The sequence below is a fragment of the Panulirus ornatus genome, chromosome 12 (genome assembly GCF_036320965.1).
Source record: "Panulirus ornatus isolate Po-2019 chromosome 12, ASM3632096v1, whole genome shotgun sequence".
NCBI classification, from domain to species: Eukaryota; Metazoa; Arthropoda; class Malacostraca; order Decapoda; family Palinuridae; genus Panulirus; species Panulirus ornatus.
The window spans coordinates 3,563,648-3,571,284 of record NC_092235.1 but is presented as its reverse complement, the minus strand read 5'-3'; positions in this window follow the sequence as shown (position 1 = coordinate 3,571,284).

Here is a 7,637-nt window from a genome sequence, read left to right as displayed (position 1 = left end):
TCGATTTTTGTGAAGGCTCGGTCGTACGTCGACATAATATATGACCTGACTAGGGCTGGGATCCCCTTCCGCGACATGGCACGTTCGATAGTGCTATGGTTAACACTATCGAACGCTTTTGCCATGTCTAAGAATGCCAGGTGCACACCGTGGGCGTGTGCTCGCGCACGACCGACGATCGCATCTAAGATCGTCAAGTTCTCAAGGCATCCGTCAACTGGGACAAATGCCTTTTGAGCCTCGTCGATCTTGATGAGGCTAGAGATGCGGCTGCTTAGTATCTTATGAAGCAGTCGGACTACCGCGCATGAGATCGTAATTGGGCGGTTGTCCTTGGGCTCGGTAGGGTTAGGGACCTTTGGTATCAGCACCGTTCTATTTGCCTTGAATGGCTCTGGCAGTGCAGACGTAGCAAGCCAAAGGTTGAACATCTTAGCCAGTACCCTCGGAGGAATGGACTTCAGTAACCTCGTCGTCATTCCATCAGGTCCAGGGGCAGATGTTCGCGTCGCCTTGAGGTGATGTGCTACCTCGTCCATGGTTATGACTCTTGCCATTTGCTCACTGTATAAGTCGTAGTCGGTGATGACACGCTCGTCCGGCTCAGACGGTCGAGAGAAGAGAGCCCCCCAAAAGGGAATGAGGCGGTCCGGCCCAACCGAAGTTGGCTGGTACCTCCCAATCACCTTTGAGGATCTGTCCAGCAGCCAAAGACCTATTTTCTCGATAGAGTCTCTGTGTTTGGCGGTATTGCTCCCTTCTAAGCCGATTCCCGCGCAAAGGTGTCCCCTCCGCTTGGCGTGCACGGCCCTGGTTCGCTGACTGCCTTGAACCACCTTCACCACGATCCGGGCGGTCTTGGGGCGGGCTGCAAGAACTTAGCATCTCCGATGCGTGTTTTGCAGCGGCCCTGGCGGCGGCGAGGCTGTCACCCTGACGCAAGTGGTCCAGGGCAACATTTAGGGCGTCCTCGCCCCACGATGTCCTTGTGGGGTCGAGTAATAACAAGTCGAAGTAGGCAACAGTCTCCGCCATAAAGGAAGTAATCATTTGTTGGGGTTGGGGGATCCGCGGAATGGCTGGGACGGATAAAACCGCGGGAGGAGTGGTCGTCTCACCGCCGGGTTCCGCACACGCGTACATCCCTGTACGTGGTGCTTCCCCCTCTGTGTCATCCCGCGTGTTACTTCTCGTTATGGCTGGGACACGCCGCCTAATCGGCGAGCCACCCAGCACCTCACCTTCACCAGTTTCCTGGATCAGGTTTAAGTTCAAGGTCAGTTCCTGAACCCTGGACTTATATGACGCCTTGCGTCGGAGCCCTTTGATCGCTTCGACCGTCCTAGAAGGGACAATCTCCCGCAACCGCTGGTTCAGGCCCTGCCCGGCAACTAGTGAGGGACCAGCTGCCATCCCGGCCTCAGCCCTGGCGAGGAGCTCCACCTCCTCATCAGGCCATCGAGCCTTGGACAGAACGTGTCTTGTCGCCAGCTCCTGATGAAAGGAGCCGGCATGCGCCTGCCTCTCGAGGACCCTACGGCCCCGAAAGCTGGCGAAGGTCCTCCCACAATGTGGGCAAGTGGGTGAACGGTCGTCGACTGTTCCCACGTGGTTATTGCTGGCACCCGACATACCAACAGAGGCTGGTACGCTATTCAACTAAGAATGGGTTAAGAGTGACGGGTGTCAACGAAGCGAAAACCCGTGACAAAGGTAGACGCTTCGGTTTTGGTCGCACAGTGCTGCCGCCCGAAGGAAGCAGAGGACTGCAGTCAGACGATCGCCTCTGCCGCTGTGCTTCAGCCCACGGGATTTCCCTTTAGTAGTTGCCCTGCTTGATTCAATCCACTGACAGCACGTCAACCCCGGTATACCACATCGCTCCAATTCACTCTATTCCTTGCCCTCCTTTCACCCTCCTGCATGTTCAGGCCCCGATCACACAAAATCTTTTTCACTCCATCTTTCCACCTCCAATTTGGTCTCCCTCTTCTCCTCGTTCCCCCCACCTCCGACACACATATCCTCTTGGTCAATCTTTCCTCACTCACTCTCCCCATGTGGCCAAACCACTTCAAAACACCCTCCTCCGCTCCCCCAACCACGCTCTTTCCACTTCCACACATCTCTCTTACCCCTACGTTACTCACTCGATCAAACCACCTCACACCACACACTGTCCTCAAACATCTCATTTCCAGCACATCCATCCTCCTGCGCACAACTCTATCCATAGCCCACGCCTCGCAACCATACAACATTGTTGGAACCACTATTCCTTCAAACATACCCATTTTTGCTTTCCGAGATAATGTTCTCGACTTCCACACATTCTTCAAGGCCCCCAGAATTTTCGCCCCCTCCCCCACCCTATGATCCACTTCCGCTTCCATGGTTCCATCCGCTGCCAGATCCATATATATATATATATATATATATTGGATTGAATCAAGGCATGTGAAGCGTCTGGGGTAAACCATGGAAAGCTGTGTAGGTATGTATATTTGCGTGTGTGGACGTATGTATATACATGTTTATGGGGGGTGTTGGGCCATTTCTTTCGTCTGTTTCCTTGCGCTACCTCGCAAACGCGGGAGACAGCGACAAAGTATAATAAAAAAAAAATAATATAAAAATAAAGATAATAGTTGCCCTGCTATACCAGTAAACGTAGCTGGACAACCTCCGACTCTCAGCTGTTGGTTGGAATGTACTGGATAACCAACCAAAGAAGCTAGGGCTTGGGGTACGCAATCACTCGAATTACTCGGCCTTTGGAGCTTTATAAGAGCGAGCGATAATCCGGCGCGACCCAATTAGTTCTTCTAATAGTAAGTTATCAAATTCCCCACCATTATCTGTAAGTAAAATGTTCGGCGCATTATGTCTGTCTAAGATATATTTTTTGAACGCCTTAGCGACCGTGGCTGCGTCTTTATTTTGAACTGGGACTAATTCACAATAACTCGTGAAGGCATCAGTAATTACTAAAATGTATCTGTAGCCTGCCATGGACCTAGGAAAACCTCCTCATATGTCCATATGAACTCTTTCCCATGGGTATGAATGTAAAGGATATTTCAACACAGTCTGCAGGGTAGTGGGACTTCCCTTGTGTGTCTTACAGGTTTGGCACCTCAAAATATGATCTGTAATGTTTTTCTGCATTCTTGGCCAGAAATACCTCAAACGAGTCTGCTTATAGCATCTATCTGCGCCTGGGTGTGCGGCCTGGGGTGAATCATGTGCTAACTTCAAGAAATCCTGTACTAATGCTGTTGGAATTATTGTTAGTTTAACAACACAGGTGGGCACTCCTAATTTCGCGTCCCTGCATAAGACTCCCTGTGCTATATACAATTCTCTGACTGGAACAACTGTTTTAGCATCCAATGAAGATCTTATACCCTCTAGGTATTCTATGACAGGACCCCAGACAGGGTCATCCCGTTGATGTCGTGTCAACCTTTCTACATCAAAATATACGAGGCTATTACCTACAGTGACTGTCCCCACTCTGCGGGAAAGTGCGTCTGCAACTACATTGGATGAACCCGAAACCAAACGGAAATCTGGGTCAAATGCTTGGAAAGATAAAAACCACCTCTGAAACTTTCTGTAGGATCTTGTCTTTGAAAAATACCTACCAGTGCCCAGTGATCTGTATAAACTGTAATAGGGTAACCATATTTGTATTCCTTAAAATGTTTGAGTGCCCAAACAACTGCAAGGCCTTCCAATTCTGTTACTGAGTATTTCGATTCCGTCTTCGAACATGAGCGGCTCGCATAAGCTATGGGAAAAAGTCTGCCCTTATTTGACTCCTACATAAGTACAGCTCCAAGACCATGTTTACAAGCATCTGTGTGCAAAATGAAGGGTTTCTCAAAGTTGGGAAATCGAAGGATATGCGCCTCGATCAAGTGTAGCTTGAGTAAGTTAAACGCATTGTCTTGTGCTGTAGACCACTGGAATATAACTTCCTGTTTCAGAAGTGAAGTGAGGGGGTTTGCGATCTTCGCGAAAATAGGGAAAAATCTTCGATAATATCCTGCTAAACCAAGGAAGGATTTGACCTTGTCTGTTGTGGAAGGGACTGGCCATTCTACAATTGTTTTGATTTATGTGCATTAGGTTGATTACCGTTTTCGTCAACGGTGTGACCTAAGTAATTAATTCTTGTCTGTAGAAAAGAACATTTGGATAACTTGACTTTTAGGTTTGCATCCTTAAGTCGTAGGAATACTCTCTCAAGACTTTTGAGATGAAAAGCAATATCTGGAGACATGACAATTATATCATCAAGATAAACCAATACATCTTGGCCCAACATGTGACGAGAAATGTTAGTCATTAACCTTGAGAAGGTGATCACCGGTGAGGAATGAAGACCGAAGGCCATGATGCATGTGAACTGCCAATGACCATCTGGCGTACTGAACACAGTCAGGGGGCGGCTTTCCTCTGACAAGGGAATCTGCCAAAATCCACTCAATAAATCCAAAGTTGAAAATACCTTATTGTTACCGAGGCTATGAAGAAGCTCTGATACCACTGGTAATGGGAAACCATCTTTCAAAGTGACCTTGGTGTTGAGTTTTCTAAAATCTATGACTGGTCTAAAAGTTCCGTCCTTTTTCGGAACGATCAGAAGTGGTAAATTCCATGGTGATCGTGATTCCTCTATAACATTATCTTTCAACATGTCCTGGACAAGTTTGTTTGCTATGTCTCTGTGCGCGTGTGTGTGGCAATCGATAGGCTGGGACGTCAATGGCCCGTGTGTTTTTCTCTAAGTTAATAATGTGAATATTCAAATGAGTTCTACCGAGTGGTTCTCCTGATAAGGCAATAGTAGACCTATACTGGTTAAGTAAGTCTGTTAACTGGTCAACATGTTTGGTTAATCCTACCTTGGATATCATGTCAGGGGTGATGGTGGGGAGCTGACTCAAGCCGTGCACTGCTGAGTCTGGGGTAGGAGGAGTAGGTGGTGGTGGGTTAATGGAATGTGAGACTAGACGGATGGTAAACTCATGCAACTCCTCGTCTTGAATTCCGGACTTCAAAACGGAGAATTCCACAAGCTTGGTCCCTCTACGGAGACGGACAGGAGTGGGGTCCCGTATTGGCAATGTATATGGTGACCTCTCCATCTGGGGTCTCATGAATGGAGGCGTCCATCATGGATAGTCGTGTGACAGTTAGTGAGGAAGGTTCAGCAACTACTCTCAGTGCGAGATCACCCTGACTATGTCTGAGTCTATGATTATTTATCCATGTTCGAGAAAGTGAGAGAGGAACCTTCGTTAATGTGTTACTATGCAGAGTCATGTTGGTTTTCAGTTTATCCTGGCAATGATCACGTGGACAAGTAGAAAGGATGCGTATTGTCTACCGTGAAGCAGGACGTGGGAGCAGATGTATTAATGACTCTGACTGAGTGAGAACTCTTCTCTGACAATGGCAGGAACGTATTATCAACACAAACCACATGATAAATAGGACAGATCTTATGTTGTGCCACACATAGAGTGGCGTCCTAGTAACAAGTTAGCAGGAAAAGTTACACCACGAACAATGTAAGGGGTGACGGTAATGACCGAGTCGCCTATGTGAATGTTTATTTTACTAGTGCCCCTTACGTCGAGATTTTCATTTGAGATACTTTGAAGGGATGGGTAAAAGTCCGAGCATTGAACAAGTTGAGTGCGCCCCATTAATGGTTGAATAAAATCATAATGAATGACATCTGCTTCCGCGCCGCTGTCTAGAAAGATTGTGATTGGCTTATCCTGGAAAGAACCCACTAAATCGAAACTTGTAATGTGAGAAAATGGCGAAGAACGAAAATGTCTTAAGAGTTCCTTATGTGATGGAGTCTTGTCATGAACGAGAGATTGTCATTGTTGATAATGACATGATGAACCTGTGTTAGGTGACGTCTGTCTAGCTAATGCTCGACATTCCGCTGAAGTGTGTCTAGCGTTGCTATGATATGAACACCTGCTTGGTGGTGTTGGGCGCGAGCGGGTGAAGGTCAGCCTGATGTCTGACTGCAGGAAATCATGACTAGGTCGGCAGAATTGTGACGACCGAGGCTGTGATGACATGGGTCGTTGACTGCGTTTGTTGTTCGGGTCGAGGCTCACGTGAGAATGAGTCCCATGTGTAAGGACACACATTCGCTTTATGTCCTGGTTGGCCACACCGGAAGCACGTCACTTTATGTGAGTGTTTGTCATCACTGAATCGCTGTATTTGACCATGAGAAGAATGATTGTGTTGACCACTAGAATGTTACGTCACACTTTGGGAAGCCGACACTCTCCCCAGTGTCTTGGTGTTGGAATATCCACCTTTCTTTTGAGTGTAATTCAACACTTTTGTTACTGACCCACAATGATGGGTCGATGTTCTCATTAAGTAACCGTCGTCTGACGTCTGGAGGTCAGGTCCTTGAGAATGAAGGTTATGTGTAATAAACGCATGAGTGTTTGCACATGAGTTTCAGCATTCATCATGGCCGATATCCAGGGTGAGGATTCATAATCCTGTCTAACTAATCTCATTCTTCCATGTAAGGTACTCCAGTGATCAGGGACTGACGTATCATCCAAGTATGTTGTGTTAAGAGCACGTAAAAGGCCGTGTAGTAAACTATCTGAGAATGATTCCTCACAACCTAATGTAAACAACGTTTTAAATTCCTCCCAAGATGTACAGTTTCCAATGTCATCTGAGTCATAGACAACCCTAGCTTAATTGTTAGGCTGGTTGAAATCAATGAGATTTTTAGCAGCCGATATAAGCGCTCTGTCTCCTGAATCACCATTATGTTCAACAATGTCCTCTGCATTTCTAATCCACCGATCAGAATTTGACAGTTTACCATCAAATAACTCGTGTGGTTCCCTAGCTTGTTTTAGTGTGAAAACAGTTTTTTGTGAAGGATTTGATTGTCCTGAGTTTTTGTGATGTGGCGGGGGAGGTGGGAGGTGGGTGTGGTAACGTGTGAGAAGGTTTCTGTGGGTCATCTGTGTCACCAGAATCTGTCAAAACAACTTTGTGTGACGTCACCATTTTAGAAGGCTGGTTCCGTTTATAATAAGGGATTCTAGGTAAGTTCCTAAGTACATATGAACCTTTACGATTACCGCATGGAATATCTTCGGACATGTAATACAATCTTACTTAAAGTGTGTAAGTAATAACCCCCCAAAAATATTTAAGATATAATGAACACTATTGACCTAATACAAAATACATAACATGAATATTATTTGAAAATATTGTAATGAAATAAAGGCAATAAAAGGCTGGCATAACAGTATAACATATGAATACAAGACTCTGTATATGAGAGGTGCACATAATAGTATAACATATCAGTAATGGACTCTATATATGAAAGTAATCATCACTAAAAACAATAGTACCAATGTATGAAAACATAAGAAAGAATATATGCAAGAATAACTGAAAACTTAGATTAATTTGCTAAACTACAAAGATGAATAATCATATTACCCAAAAGTATATATATGTCTATATTTATAGACTAAGAACTAGTAACACACAAAAAGAGCATACCTCACAGAGTGAACCATTTTGACACAGTTGTTATCTGAATGGAA